This window comes from Peromyscus eremicus, chromosome 6 (assembly GCF_949786415.1).
Source record: "Peromyscus eremicus chromosome 6, PerEre_H2_v1, whole genome shotgun sequence".
NCBI classification, from domain to species: Eukaryota; Metazoa; Chordata; class Mammalia; order Rodentia; family Cricetidae; genus Peromyscus; species Peromyscus eremicus.
In genome coordinates, this window is record NC_081421.1 from 1,032,915 (window position 1) to 1,049,342 (window position 16,428).

Sequence of the window (16,428 nt, forward strand, 5' to 3'; positions counted from 1 at the left end):
TTGAGGTAGACCATTTAAGTTTCAGAGGTTCAGTCCATTATCACCATGATGGAAGCATGGCTGAGTGTAGGCAGCTGGGGTGCTGAAGCTGAAAGTGGAACATCTTGCAGGCAACGGGAAGTTGACTGACTATCACACTGAGGGAAGCTTGAGGAAAAAAGACCTCAAAGCCTGCCCCCACAGTGACACACTTCCTCCAACAAGGCCACACCTCATAATAGTGCCATTCTCTTTGGGGACCATTTTCCTTCAAACCACAACAGGGTCCTAGAGCTGAGAGAAGTAGATGCATGTTCCCATCCTTAACCCAGAAACTACCTCAAATTGATAACCAGTTACAAATAAAAATTTAGTTTTCTCCAAGGGAGTCTTACTGGAGAAACAAACTACTCTGAAGGGTATGCCCAGCAGCAGATAGTCAATGGAAAATGAACTCAAGGTATCTTAGGGGGTTCCTTGTCTCATAATGTCATGTCAGAGCTTTTTTATTATTTATTTTTATTATATCTGTATATCTATATCTGTGTCTCTTCTTACCCTACAGGTCCTGTGGGTATATATTATGGCTTCCAGTTTAGTGTTTTTGTGATATTCCTGAGTGTACAAATGAGTGGATCTCAGCTGCTTTATGTTTCGTGTGCTTTTTCTCAGGCTTTTTCCTTCTGTTTGTGTGTTTTGTCTTATTCCAATGTGCTAATTTCTGTTTTATCTTATGATATTATATTTTACTTTCTTATTATTCCATAGAATCCTGTTTGTTTTTTGAGAGACAGAAAGATGGTGGATCTGGATAGGAGGGGACACTAGACAGAAAGACGGTGGATCCGGATAGGAGGGGACATTGGACAGAAAGATGGTGGATCTGGATGGGAGGGGACATTAGACAGAAAGATGGTGGATCTGGATGGGAGGGGACATTAGACAGAAAGATGGTGGATCTGGATGGGAGAGGACATTGGACAGAAAGATGGTGGATCCGGATGGGAGGGGACATTGGATAGAAAGATGGTGGATCTGGATGGGAGGGGACACTGGATAGAAAGATGGTGGATCTGGATGGGAGGGGAGGTGGATAGGAATTGGGAAAAGTAGAGGGAGGGGAAACTGTAATCAGGATATATTGTGTGAGAAAAAAATATTTTCAATAAAAAGAGAAAAAGAAATTTAAAATTATTACATATCTTTTTTAAAAAAATTAAGTTTTGCTTCTTTGAGATTTGATCCCTTGCCCATCTCTCCTGTTATGTTCCTGTTCTTAGAAGGAGACAGTTAGGAGACAATTAATTGTCATTCACATACACAGGAAGGACAATTATAATATTCAAATATTTTGAGCTGGGGCTATGTATGGTTTAGCTTAAATGTTTCATAGGTAGAACATGTTCAAAAGGGAATGTCTCCACCTCAAAGCCTCTTCCCCATGGCCCTAGATTCAGTTTCCAGAATTTTTAGTTTTTTAAGGCTTTTGTTGTTGTTTAGACAAGGTCTTACTGTATAATCTTAGCTGGCTTGGAAATTGCTACATAGACCCGACTGGCCTGGATACCACACAGATCAACCTGCCTCTGCCTCTGAGTGCTGGGGTTAAAGGCATACATGCACCACTGCACCTAGCTTAATTAATATATTCTTTTAAAAATATGAGAATTCATTTAAAATATTTTATACTTTGCTGGGCACAGCATGCACATATTACAAAGTAGTCATGGAAGAGAAGGGAGGGAGGGGAGGCGGAAGAGTGAAAAGAAAGAAGGAAAGGGAGAGAAGGAGAGAGGGAAAGAGAGATGGAGAAAGGAAAGAAGGGGGTTTGGAGGACTGGGAGAAGAGAGAGAAAGGAGCTGAAGAGAAGACCATGTTTGTTTTCTATCACATATGGAGGGTGTGCCATTCTGTATCATATCCACGGCCTAAGATCATGGGAGGCTAACCACACAATACTTGAGGACATGGAATTTGCTCATAGTGGCTCACTCTAAGAGCAGGCACTTCAACATCACAGGTACAATCTACTCTTGACTTAGTGACACAGACTGCCAGGGCAAGTAAATGGAGAGTGAGTTATTGTGGTTGAGGAATGGGTGCTACCACATCAGAAGACCAATCTGTGGCCTTGATGTGTCACACACAACCTTGGAAACCCACGTAGGCCGTTTACTCTTCTTAACCTTCAGTTTGCTTGTCTACAAATGAGATAACAACATGATTCTATTTATCTCACGGGAAGGTACAGAAACTCTGTGATGTACGTCATGGTCAGATCCCCCTTGAGGACCAAGGCTCTCATTCCCTCAGCTCTCAGGCATGAGGACTGTCAGTCGCTCTCTGTCAGGTTCCCAGAGGGGAACTGCCCTGTGCCTTCCCTACTTCAATGACTCTTTCATCCAAGTTTATTAGATTTATTTTATGTGTATGAGTGTTTGCCTACATATATGTGTGTGTAGTACATGTGCACCTGGTGTCTACAGAGGTCAGAAGAGGGTGTCTGTCAGTCTCCTGGAGTGACAGACAGTTGTGAGCTGCCATGTGGGTACTGGAACCTGAGCCCAGGTCCTCTGCAAGAGCAGCCAGTACTATCAGCTGCTGAACCATCTCTCCATCCCCATCGCTGATATCAGTTTAAAATAATTCTAGAATCCAACCCTTTTCAAGTGATTCTTCTGGTCTCATGGAAATCCAACACGGTGCTCACATCACTCTAGCCACTTTTTTACCTTTCTCAGCCACACCAGGCATGCTCTAGACTCAAAGTCTTTGCACATGTGATGTTTCCCCCTTGAAGATGCTCTTATTCCACATGACTGTCTCCATCGCTTCCTTAAAATCTTTGTGTGAATGAACCCTGACATCCTCCCTGTCTACTGTGCTCAACCTGTACCTTTTCTTTATTTATTTTCTTCCTGAGATCTTGTTACCATGATCTCAATATGTGTTGCATTTGGGTTGTGTCACTGCTTATGAGCTGCAATGGCTCAGTTGAAGATCTTTAGTACTTTTGACTGCAGAACATACTACAGTGACGAGCACATGAGAAGTGTCCAACTCATAGCCATAGATAACATCAATAAAACGATATCACTGATGAATTTCTCTAACGAACAATGATTTGCATTTTTCTATGTGGAAATGTCCAGCATCATCCAGATACTTACTCTAATCTATATGGTTGTGAACAAAAAACATGTAAAGGCAAGAACATGATATATACTCAAGAGCATAAAAATACTTTGCACAGTTAGTCTGACAAGGACAGCAATGCATCCTGGGAGCTGATATCAGTATCTAGCTCCTTCATCTCATTTCTGTGACACGGAGCCAAGGAAGAACCTGCTTGTATCACTGTAGCATCTTTTCTCTTTTGCCAGGGAAACTGAAATTAATGGTGAAGGGTTGCAGACTTCTGTGGCCAGAAGCTGCCACCCAGTGTATGAGAGCATGCTCCTCTGCCATTTTTCCATCACTAGGGCCCCTGAATGCCTAATCACAACATTGCTTCCCAAGACAAGTACTAAGCCTATGTGAGGGTCCTTTCCCAAAAGCTCTCCATGGTGGAGACACATCATCTGTCTTCTGCAGTTTACCTGGCTGCTCTGCTCCCTTCGTCTTGATTCCAGGCCTCAGAATTCATAGAAGGTTCTTCACCCAGTGGACAAGGAGCTGAGCCCATCCAGTAGACAAGGGGATGAGCCTGCTGGTTGACAAGGGGCTGAGTCCACCCAGTAGACAAGGGACTGAGCCCACTGGTTGACAAGGGGCTGAGTCCACCCAGTAGACAAGGGGCTGAGCCCACCCGGTAGATGGCAAGGGGCTGAGTCCACCCAGTAGAGAAGGGGCTGAGCCCACCTGGTAGATGACAAGGGGCTGAGCCGGTCTGCTAGCAGAGTCGTCTCTGACTTTAGCTGTTAGCCTACCATTTCTGGGAGATATTTGCCCGTGGTTTCTTTGCCCGTCCGAGTTACTGGAGTTCACATACTTGGCAGAAACACGAAGGGAATGGCTCTCCCGGCAACACCTGACAGGGAAACAAACACAGAGCAGAAGCTCTTTGGTCTCCGTGGTGATCTGGACCTTCAGTTCTGCCAAATCCGTTTTTGTTGTCGTTTTGTTAGGTTTCGTTTTGTTTTTCCAGGCAGACTTTGAAAGAGACAGGGAAGATGAGACTGAGAAAGTCACACTCGCAACCTTTCAGACATTCTAAGAGATGTGACTGGACCTTCACTGACATTTTGGCATAAACTCCTGGGATCAATCTCACCCCTGGCATGTGAGACAACTCTGATTCAGACCCAGTAAATGGATGGCACCCTCTGATTGTCCTTGCAGATTATCTGTCACACCCCAAGAAGACTTTATTGTTGTGGGGCACTATAGAAGAGCCTGGGTGATTTGCATTATGCAAAGCTGAGCCTTTGGGAGTATTGAGTACTTGGGAAGGAGTAAAAGCGACAAGCCTAATACTTTGGAAGAAAGCAAGGCAGTGGAAATGTGTGTCCAAGTGACCTTAAACACATTTAAAATGTAGTGGAATAATTGGGCAGTCTTGGGAAGCCTTTCAGAAGCATACTAGAAACATAGCAGATGCTTATGAAAAACAGAAAACAAATGCCAAGGTTTTTGTGGGGGTCCCTTTCTACCATTTCAGAGGGCAACAAAAAAATCCCATCACTCTAAACTTGGCAGCCCTGCAGTGGGAAAACTGCCCTGTCTCCCCTTCATCCTCTGGACCTGCAGATGACTTGGGTGCTATTTATGTCTTGAATGACAGGAGTGTGCTCTGTCTAGATAAGTGGAGAAGCATCTCTTAAAAGGATCCTTCAAAAGAGCAGCTGTCTGGAAAGGCGAAGCAATGCCAGGAGAGTTCAAAACCAGTCCAAGTTCCAATCTCCAAGATAAACACCTACAGGTGACACATACCCTTGAATAAGGAGACATGCTCCAGGTGCCACAGTGCCCTGGAGATAGACACTGTGATGCAATTTACTTATAATTCATCGAAAGATCACATGAGCAATATATCATCTTTAAGGTTTATCTTTGTTTATATTATTTGTGTCTGTCATACTATTCTCAAATTTGGAAATAAAGAAAGATCATTTGACTCGCCATTATTTCAAGTGTGTTAGCATAGCATTCAATATCCTTAACAATCTTGAGAAACATACTTTCACATCCCATCTATTGCCATTCCACTTCTCCCATGGATCAAAGTGGCTACACTTCCTTAAATGTGTGGACACTGTTGTATGTTTCCTTTCATTTCATTTTTCCAGCACACTACCAGGTCAGATTCCCTTCATTGCCCAAAGCAAAGCCATGTGACCTCTCCTTTATGGAAACTCCCAAAGATCTCCCAAGGCAGGATTTGGTCCTGCACATAGCATGATCCTCTGTGTAGTGTAATGGAATTGCCATATTGTGAGAATCCACTATGCACAGGCTTCTCTCTCCTTCTTCACTGTGAAGTTTTCAGAGGGCTGATCTATGTCCTTTCAGATCCCCCTGACTACCTCAGCAAACATTTGATGAACAGCTAGATGAAAGATGAAAGTCATAATTTTTCTTTGACTTTTTCACCTCCTGTTTTATAGAAGAGAAAAACTACAATCCAGAGAGAATCAGTCTTGTCCTAAATAACATTAAAGCTGAAAACAACAGAATTATATCAAAGAGCTTCGCTAGGTCCCTGTTCATGTGTAATGTTAGGACCACTACAAAGTGTTTGCTACTGACAAGAATGGATGTGTAGTGAGAAGAGACCACAGATGATGATATAAAGAGCAGAGAAAGCAATAATTTATTAAAATCCTGGAACTATAGGTCACAACCCCAGCAGGAGCCTGAATGTCTACATCTGTACACAGCCATATTAGGTGTTTCCTAAAACAGGAGTGTTTCTTCTTTCCCCAAACACACATTGTACACACACAGAACACAGTCAAGGTCATATGTAGACAGTTCTTGAGTAATATGATGATATGATGTTATCAGAGCACCGTCAAGGAGTCCCTTTGTAGAAGCCTACAGAATGGTCTTCATACTGGTTCCTGGAAAAATGTGTGTGTGTGTGTGTGTGTGTGTGTGTGTGTGTGTGTGTGTGTGTACATGTTTAAACAGGAATTAAACAGGAATTTTTTTTAAATCTACTTCCCTCTGTGTCCCCATTGAGTACTCAACTTGCGATCTCTAGCCAGGAGAAACTGTCTTAGAAAAAAGGAATTTGCTGGAGCTAATAATTTATCTAAATTTAATGAGCAAAGAATCTCTGGGGATCCTAATAATATTATGCTTCTATTTCTCACAGATTTAGCTCAATTTAAGACGAATGCAAGGACCTACACCTCTTGGGGTCTGATCTCTCTGCCTCTTGGAGCACCAGCCACCATAGGAACTGGTAACCAAGAGATCTGACTTTAGACCAAGGAGCATTCCCTCGTGAGTGACTTTCAGCAAGCTGTTGAAAGGGAGGCAGTGTAATTTTATCATTATCACATCACTGGCTCACTGATGTGTTTATAACGTGCAGGAACTTTCCAAAAGCACATGGTCATAATTGCTGGGTCAATTCACAGGGCAGTCAAGATTCCGCAAGAGTGCTATGGAGCAGGATGCTAATGGCATGGAGCAGTGATAGAATGTTGTAGCAATGGAGGTGTAAAGTCTATGTGACATCAGGGGTAACGGGCAAAGAATGATACAAACAGGAGAAACTGCTCGGTTTGGTTGAAATGCCACATTTATGCCATGATCATCATTTTTAAGTAATCATTATCAGGAGCTTCAGGGTTATAATGCTGCTGTATCACATACACACGTACACACACATGCTCCCCACGCACACACATGCACACACATATACACAAGAGGGTTTAGCTCAGTTTTTGTTCATTTCCTATTTGGTTTTGAGTAGGTGAATTCAGAAATAATTACACATATATTTGTGTATACACACACGCACAAACTACATATGTGTTGGTCAGGGAATTAATGATTTCAGCAGGAGCGATAAAGGTATGCAAAGATAGAGTGATTTCCACACACTGGGATGAAGGGACTCTTGCATGAGTACATATTTCTGTATAAAGTCCTAGGACCTCAACTCACTTTCTCTGAGTCTAAGACTATCTGGCTCCCACTCTCTTCTAGCCTACACTCTCAATCTAAGTATCTCAGTCATTTCTGTCATTACAGCTGAAGTTCTGATTTATAATCCTAACTGCCTCTTAGCTTGGTGCTAAATGTGGTTGCTCTGTAGCTCCCTACAATATATCAAAAAGGTGATTGCATGGAGGCTAGAGAGGTGGCTCAGCATTTAAGAACACTTACTGTTCTTGCAGGGGATCTGGATTCAATTCTCAGCACCCACAGGGCCACTCATAATTACCTGTCACGCCCACTCCAGTACCAGGAGATCTGATGCCCTCTTCTGGCCTCTGCAGGTATGAGGCATACACATGGTGCACAAACATACAAGCAGACAAAACACCCATAAAATAAAATACACACACAGCATACATATATACATATTATGCACACACACATATATATACACACATATATACATATATGCATAATACACACATATATATACATATTTACATAATACACACATATACATATATGCATAATACACATATATACATATTTATATAATACACACACATACACACATATACTGATTTTTTTCAGTTAATCTTGTATCCAGGCACTTCACTGAAGGTATTCATCAGCTGTAGGGGTTCTCTGGTAGAATTTTTGGGGTCACTTAGGTATACTATCATACCATCTGCAAGTAGCAATACTTTGACTTCTTCCTTTCCAATTTGTATCCCATTGACCTACTCAATTGTCTTATTGCTCTAGCTAGAAGTTGCGGTACTATATTGAATAGCTATGGAGACAGCAGACAGCCTCATCTTGTCCCTGAAATTAGTGGAATTGTTTTGAGTTTCTCTCCATTTAATTTGATGTCATCTATAGGCTTGCTATAAATTGCCTATATTATGTTTAGGTATGTTCCTTGTGTCCCTGATCTCTCCAAAACTTTTATCGTGAAGGGTTGTTGAATTTTGTCAAAATCTTCCAACATCTAATGAGATGATCATGTGGTTTTTTCCTTTCAGTTTGTTTATATGGTAGATTACATTGACAGTTTTTCATATGTTGAAACATTCCTGCATCTCTTAGATGAAGCCTACTTGATCACAGTGGATAATCTTCTCGATGTGTTCTTGGATTCAGTTTGCAAATATTTTATTGAGTATCTTTGCATCAATGTTCATGAGGGATAATGGTCTGTAATTCTCTTTCTTTGTTGAGTCTTTGTGTGGTTTGGGTATCAGAGTGACTATGGCCTCATAAAATAAAATTGGCAATGTTCCTTTTGTTTCTATTTTGTGGAATAACTTGAAGAGTATTAATATTAGCTCTTCTCTGAAAGTCTGGTAGAATTATGTACTTAAACTGTCTGGCTCTGTGCTTTGGGGGGGTGTTGGGAGACTTTTAATGACTTTCTATTTCCTTAAGGGCTATAGGTCTATTAAATTGTTTACCTTACCTTGATTGAATTTTTGTAAGTGGTATCTATCAAGAAATTTGTCCATTTCTTTTAGATTTTCCAATTTTGTTGTAGTATAGGTTTTTCAAGTATGACCTAATGAGTCTCAGGATTTCCTCAGTGTCTGTTGTTATATACCTATTTGTTTCTGATCCTGTTAATTTGGATATTCTCTCTCTTCATTTTAGTTAGTTTGGATAAGGATTTGTCTATCTTGTTGATTTTCTCAAAGAATCAACTCTTTGTTTAATTGATTCTTTGTATCATTCTCTTTGTTTCTATTTTATTGATTTCAGCCCTCACTTTATTTCCTGCTGTCCACTTCTCTTGGGTGCATTTGCTTCTTTTTGTCCCAGAACTTTCAGGTGTGCTGTTAAGCTGTTAGTATAAGATCTCTGCAGTTTCTTTATGGAGACACGTAGTGCTATGAACTTTCCTCTTAGCACCACTTTCATTGTGTCTCATAAGTTTTGATATGTTGTGGATTCACTTTCTTTGAATCTTAGGAAGTTTTTAATTTCTTTCTATTTCTTCCTTGACACAATAGTCATTCAGTAAAGAGTTGTTCAATTTCCATGTGTTTGTAAGCTTTCTGTTGTTTCTGTTGTTTAAATCCAGCTTTAATCCATGGTCATCTGATAAATTCAGGGGGTTATTTCAATTTTCTTGTATCTGTTGAGACTTGCTTTGTGACCAAGTATGTGGTAAACTTTGGAGAATGTTCCATGAGGTGCTGAGAAGAAAGTGTATTCTTTTGTGTTTAGGTGAAATGTTCTGTAGACATCTGATAGATCCATTTGGTTCATAACATTTGTTAGCTCCAGCATTTCACTGTTTAGTTTGTCTGGATGATCTGTCCATTGGTGAGAGTGGGGTATTGAAGTCTCCTACTATCAATGTGTGAGGGTCAATTTGTGACTTAAGCTTCAGTGGTGTTTCCTTTACAAATGTGAGTGCCCTTGTGTTTGGGGGCATAGATGTTGAGAATTGAGACATCTCGGTGGATTTTTGTTTTGATGAGTATGACATGTTCCTCCCCATATCTTTTGATTAATATTGGTTTGAACTCTATTTTGTTAGATATTAAAATAGCTACACCAGCTGATTTATTGGGGCCATTTGCTTGGAAAATCTTTTTCCAATCCTTTGTTCTGAGTTAATGTCTATCTTTGATGTTGGGGTATGTTTCTTGTATGTAGCAAATATATGGACCTTGTTTTCATATACATTCTATTATTCTGTGTATTTCTATTGAGGGAATTAAGTCCATTGATACTGTGAGATATCAATGATCAATGATTGTTAATTTCTGTTATTTTGTTGTAGTTGATGGTTGCGCATGCGTGTGTGTGTGTGTGTGTGTGTGTGTGCCTGTGTGTCTGGTTTTCCTTCTTTGAGATACACTGGTGTAAGATTATTTATTGTCTATGTTTTGTGGGTGTAGTTAACCCCCTTGGGTTGGAGTTTTCCTTCTCGTACCTTCTGTAGAGCTGGATTTATGGATAGATACTGTTTATATTTGACTTTATCATGGAATATCATGTTTTCTCCATCTATGGTGATTGAAAGTTTTTCTGAGTGTAGTAGTCTGGGCTGGCATCTGTGGTCTCTTAGAGTCTGAAGCACATTTGTCCAGACCCTTCTGACTTTTAGAGCTCCATTGAGAAGTCAGGGCAATTCTAATAGGTCTGCCTTTATATATTATTTGGCCTTTTTCTCTTGGAACTTTTAATAGTCTTTCTTTGTTCTGTGTGTTTAGTGTTTTGATTATTCTGTGGTGAGGGGTCTTTATCTTCTGGTCCAATATGTTCTGTAAGTTTCTGGTACCTTTATAGGCACATCCTTTAGGTTAGAAATTTTTTTCTTCTATGAATTTGTTAAAAATACCTTCTAGGACTTTGAGCTAGGAAATTTTTCCTTTTTCTATTCCTAATATTCTTAGGTTTGGTCTTTTCATAGTATTCCAGATATCCTGGATGTTTTGTGTCAGGATTTTTTAAAATTTAACATTTTCTTTGACCAATGTATCTATTTTTTTCTATCATGTCCTCAATGCCTGAGAGTCTCTTTTCTATCTCTTGTATTCTGTTGGTGAAGCTTGCATCTGTAGTTCCTGTTCACTTAATTAGATTTTCCATTTCCAGAATTCCTTCAGTTTGTGTTTTCTTTATTGCTTCTATTTCCATTTTCAGGTCTTGAACAGTTTTATTCATTTCCTTCAACTGTATTTTTCCCTGTCTTTCTTGAAATTCTTTAAGGGATTTATTCTTTTCATCTTTAAAGACCTCTACCATCATCACAAAGTTGGTTTTAAGGTCGTTTTCTTGTGCTTCAGCCGCATTAGAATATTCCAGGCTTGCTATGGTGGGATGGCTGGGCTCTGGTGGTGACATAAAGTCCTGGTTGTTGTTTGTGTTCTTACACTTACCTTTAGGCATTTGGATTTGGAGTGATTATAGGTCTAGCTGCAGATTTCTGGATTTGTTTTTGTTGGATAGGTGTTTTCTTCCTTGGTTTCTACTTTCTTTCTGGTCTTCTGGCTGCTATGGCTTGTAATTGATTAGAGGGTCTCTGCCTGAGTTTGGAGCTGGACTTCTGATGGCCTGAATGGCCTCTCATCTAGCAGGGTACTGCTACCCAAGTTTGGGGCTGGAGTTCTGGCTGTGTGTGTGACCTCTGATCCGGCCAGGGATCCTCTGCGGTTCAGGATACCAGCCTAGCTTTTGATGGAGCAGGCAGCTTCGGCCCGGTTTTCAGGAAGCTGTTCTGGACTCTGGGATTCAGGATGCTGGCCTGGCCTCTGGTGGTGTAGGAGGCTTCTGCCAGAGGTTGGGCCAGGATATGATGAGAAGGAGAGGAGGGGCAGTTGGAGTGATGCTGGGCAGCCTTGGCAACGCAAGGTGGGATGTGGTAGTGGCTTACCTGGTTTTCAGGGAGCTGGCCTGGCCTCTGATTGGTTAGAAGGCTACTGCCAGAGATGTAGGATAGGATATGGTAATGGTAAGAGGAGGAGCAGTTGGGTATGTGTGTGCTTGTGTGTGTGTGTGTGTGTGTGTGTGTGTGTGTGTATGCCTTTCTCTCTGTGTGTGCCTCTCTCTCTCTCTCTCTCTCTCTCTCTCTCTGTGTGTGTGTGTGTGTGTGTGTGTGTGTGTGTGTGTGTGTGTGTGTGTGTATCTTACATGGTTTTCAGCGAGGTGGCCTGCCCTGGGGTTCAGGATGCTGCCCTGCCTGGCCTCTGGTGGAGTAGGAGGTATCCACCAGAAATGTGAGCCTGGTATAAGGTGACCCCAAATCGTGCATTTTAAATTAAGATCAATTATACAATTTTTTAACACCTGGGAGAGGATGGTGCTATCTCAAACTATAACTGATTACTAAAAGAAAATTTTATCTGTTTCTACTGAGACCCCAAGAAAACACGTGAAGGATTCTTCCATTCTTAAGTGTGAAGCTATTTATAAAGGTGCTTATTAGGGCTAAAAGGGGAGTTTGAGATTGGAAAGAAAAATCTCACTGGGAAAGGTTAATGTGTGTTACAGTATTTTCCTTCTCTCCAACAAAAGGAAATTGCTGGAGGGCCCACCCCACCTTCTCTATCTCTGAATACAGAGGAGGGTTTGAGGGCTCTGTATGTGTCCCTAGAGTCTGAGGACAGCAAAACCTACATCTAAGAGCGGGAAAGACACAAATGGAGAAGAACAGAGTGAACAGATGACACTGTGGTGACATACCGACATTTGCAACGTCCCCAGTAGATGAGAATCTTCATAAATCAGGGATACACAAGAAGATCAAATGACCAAAACACGAGAAAGATTTAAACAACAGCAGCAGAAACAACAGCACCATCACATGACCAGGAACTAGAGTGATCAGACATGAGCATAAGTATATCTGTGTTCATATTAAAGTAAATATATGGGGAGTAAATATACCACATAGCTATGACTTTAAAAAGAATCAAATGGTGAGGCTGGTAGGTTGGCTCAGCAGGTAAAAGTGTTTGCTGTTAAGGCTAATGACCTGAGTTCAGTCCCCAGAATCCACATGATAGGAGAGAACAGACTTCTCGAAGTTGTCCTTTGACTTCCATGTATATGCCATTACACATGCACATCCACACATGTGTACATGTACAAATAAATAAATGAAAATAATTAAATGGGGTTTATAGAAATTAAAAATAATGTACCTAATTTGATAACTTGGCTAATGCGTTAAATAACAGACTAAACATGGTTCAAGAAAGAACCAGTGAGCCGGGGAGGAGGGGGGTGGTGGTGGCGCACGCCTTTAATCCCAGCACTTGGGAGGCAGAGCCAGGAGGATCTCTGTGAGTTCGAGGCCAGCCTGGGCTACCAAGTGAGTCCCAGGAAAGGTGCAAAGCTACACAGAGAAACCCTGTCTCAAAAAACCAAAAAAAAAAAAAAAAAAAAAAAAGAAAGAACCAGTGAACTAGAAATGGATCAGTAGAAAATATTCAACCATAAAGAGATATAAGGAATTGCGAAATCAGAAAAAATCAAGTAGTATATGACACTTCTTAAAAAAATTGACAATCTCAGAAGAAGAAAGAAGTTGTGTGTCATAAGTGGCATGCGACAATAAACCAACCAAAGACCTTGAAAAATACCAACAAAAGACATAAGACCATAGAGACATAAAGATTCTGGAGTCTACCAAGGCCAAATAGTGCATACACCAAGAAAACCATACTGAGGCTATCACAGCCAAGCTTGACATCACAAGCAAAGCTTGTGAAAACTTGAGTCAGTGAGCAAAGGCTCCTTCCCTTCACAGAGCGCTAAGAGACTGGCTGCCTTTCTGACTGAAACTAGGACCAGAGAGCTTGAGGTGATATTCTCAAGGCCAAGGGGAGGGGGCAGTGCCAACTCAAAATCCTACACCTGGAGAAAATAGATTTCAAAGTGAAAGAGGAAAACTATATTGTTTCTTTCATTTTCTCTGTAATAGTCTCTGGCAAATAGATAGAAAATCCAAACATAAACAAAAAGTAAAGGAGGAACAAAGAAAGCCAACTTCTAAAAATAAAATTAAGAGATTATTTTACAAGATTAATGCTGGCCACCTTTCTCTTTCACATAACACGAAAGTTACTAATATGTAGGGGAAAAGGACCAGTTACATTACATTGAATTGAGAACCCTGTACATTAATAAATCTGAATTAGTGAAAATAAGAAGATGTGGAGGCACATATTTAGAGTCTCTGTACTTGGAAGGCGGAGACAATAAAGTTTTGAACTTGGAGATAACCTGCGCTATAGAGGGAGACACTGTCCTTAAAACAAACAAATAAGATGTCGAAAGTCCAAGTCGCAGGCAAGAATATATTTGCAATCCTTATATCTAACAAAAGCTACAGAACTCTTACAAAAAGTGAAAAAGAGCCAACATACCAATTTTAAAGCATTACTCAATTATTTCACAAAATAAAATATTCAAATAGTTGAGTACTGAGTATTGAGGCGGTGTGGGTAGAGGGTATCTTCAGCCCTCCTTTGCAGGTATAAACTACAAAGGACATCCTAACAGGAGGAGTCCAAAGCATCCAGACCTTGGTGGAATCCACACTTCCTTCAAACTCTGACTGGCCCCACACTTCCCCAATTCTGGAATCTTGGTGATGAAGCTAACCTTTGTACATTTCAGAGGGTTTTGTGTATGAAAGAGAGATAAAAGACCTGAAGAGGGCTTTTTGGAAATTAAATGAAATCACTCAGAGATTATTGAGCCTGACAAGGCAGATACAGAGCAAACAATGATGAGTAGCTCATTATTATTGTCATAGACAGGTTATTTTTTACTTTTTTATCTGAACAACTTCTACAAGAAAGCATGCCAGTGCTGTTTGAAATCATTTGAGATAGAAATAGTCCTCCTCTATTCAACACCATTTTTTATGCATAACTATAAACCCACTATGGGTGTGCTTTGTCCCTTTTATTAAAATATCCTTGGACCAAAAATAACCTTTAAATGAATAACATCAAAAATAAGCGCACACCAAGTGCCTATGGTGGTCGGGATGGATGAAGGGTGTTTGTACCTGCTGTGTCTCCACCCCCTCATACTGCTGGACTTTTCCTACCCTTGCCTGAGAAACTCACTAAAAGATTCTCATTTTATTTCTTTGATCTGCTGTCCATGCCAGAGTGTGCTTTTTGGACTCTAAGAAAATATGTCCCTCTTATTTTGCTCTGATGGCGGTATGCACGAGGTAGACAGATGGCAAAAGGAGGCAGTGCCAGGCAGTGACTGTGGAGGCCAGCCAAGGTGTCACTAGGGAGAAAAGCAGGAACTGCGTTTGAAAGCACAGACAGCAGAGAGAAGGTGGGGGCAACATCCACCCTCTAGGGACGGAATTAATGCAGAGGGTGCCGCTGAGGGAGGGCAGAAGAGCAGGCTCACAGGGAAGGGAGTGGCAATGGCCGAACAGTGGAAGGCTAACACACCATGTTGAGGTGTTGTTCTTGATGTAGGAATGAGAGCAATAGGGAATAATGGAAAGATTTAAGTTGGGGTTTGGTGCGGCCCTTCTCCTAGCTAACCTGTTATAAAGCTCCCTCTGAGACAATGTGGAACCTAGCAAAGCCAATCTCCAAGGTGAATGAAATGGATTGGATAGGGGTGAAAATGACTTGGCAAATAATCAGTGATAGTGGAGCAGCCAAGACATTACACGTTCTGGGAGGAGGAGATGGGATGAGCCAGTGAGGGCTGATGGGTGTGACCTGTGAACAGGAGCAGAGGCATCAGCAAGATTCCAGATCTCTACAGCTAGAGACAAGGTGATGCCAATACAAAGAGCAAAAACTCTATGTTATGAATAGGATTTTCATAGTTATAAACTTAACAATTTTAGCATTGGCTATGTTGAGAAAACATACATATGAATTTCTAAATTTCTTACTTTCCGATTTGGCAAATGTTTAATAGTTAATAACAACAACAACAAAACCACCCAAGGAAGCCCCCTCTGCATTAATTCCACCGCCCCCTCAGTGAGATGACAGGAGGCCCTCCCAGCATCAGGGACTGCTGCCGCCACACAGACTCACACAAGGAAGTACAGGATTGTGTGATTAAGAACCAACCACTGAACTGGAAATCACAGGGCCATGGTGGAATGTCCACTAATAGTGTGTGTGAGGCCGCAGGTTCAACTCTCAGAACTAAAAATTGACATAAACAAAATAATATATCTGAGTTTATAGAAGGCAATCATCTCTGGATGTGTGGACCAGGAAGTTCCCTGGGGGCACTGTTCACAGGAGCAAAAAATGTCAAGTTCAGAAATAAGGCAGAAAGCCACAGCACCTCTCCAAGGTGGAATATTATGCTGCCAGTAGAATGGTGTGTCGTCCTGATTGTTACATGGAAAAATGTCACCGTCTGAGGACAAGGAAGGCTGCATATTCCCATGTCCAACCCAACCCCTCTCGCACCAGCCTCCTGTCTGTCACTCTCCAAATATCAACTCCCTGCAGAAGCCTTCCCTGATCACGATATCTACTTGATTTCTGAAGTCACAACCCTCTCACCCAGTTGATTTCCTTACAACCCACGAAACTTTTTAATCCCCACAAATATTTCTTAGAGAGAAATCCCATATGAATGGTGGAGAGTACTTGTGTGAGATAAAACAACATAGGTGCATAAATATACCCAGCACGAAGTAAGGAATGGCTGCCAATCACAGTTAATAACCTTCGTCTTTCATTAATACTGGCCTAGTTCACTTTCTGTTGCCATGAGAAACACCATGACCAAAAGCAGTTTGTTAGAGGAAAGAGTTTATTTGGCTTACGTGTCCTGATCACGTCCATCACTATGGTAAGCCAGCACCGGCAATGA